Source organism: Pygoscelis adeliae, unplaced genomic scaffold, assembly GCF_000699105.1.
Source record: "Pygoscelis adeliae isolate BGI_AS28 unplaced genomic scaffold, ASM69910v1 Scaffold916, whole genome shotgun sequence".
NCBI lineage: Eukaryota > Metazoa > Chordata > Aves > Sphenisciformes > Spheniscidae > Pygoscelis > Pygoscelis adeliae.
In genome coordinates this window covers 94432-94978 of record NW_008824917.1, presented here as the reverse complement: position 1 = coordinate 94978, position 547 = coordinate 94432, and positions in this window count along the sequence as shown.

Here is a 547-nt window from a genome sequence, read left to right as displayed (position 1 = left end):
TGAGAAGAGGGTTTCCGCGGAGGAGGAGGGTATCGCTGCTGCATCCCAGCCGGTGGAAAGCCCCGACGCTGTCCCAGGCTGGCTGTGCCCAAACCCAGCTTCCAGCCAGCCCCAGAGCACGATGTGTCCCAGCCCTGCACCCATAATGTGTTCGGAAGCGCGGGGGCCGGCCGGGACTGTGTGGTTTCTCCGCTCTGGTGGTTCCCAGGCTGGCTGTGCCCAAACCCAGCTTCCAGCCAGCCCCAGAGCACGATGTGTCCCAGCCCTGCACCCATAATGTGTTCGGAAGCGCGGGGGCCGGCCGGGACTGTGTGGTTTCTCCGCTCTGGTGGTGCCCACTGCCCCCCCCCCCGCGGTGGTCGTGTCCCAGCCCGGGTACGCGACTCACCAACCCTCCCACGGCAATAAAGGGAACTCAGGGCTTCCCTTCCCTCCTGCTCTGCACCCCTGCAGAGAGCAGGGGGAAGGCAGGAGCTCAGCACCCCTCTTTTGCCGCAGGAAGAACCACCACCACTTCTCTGGCCCTGGGTGTCTCCTGACCCCCCCC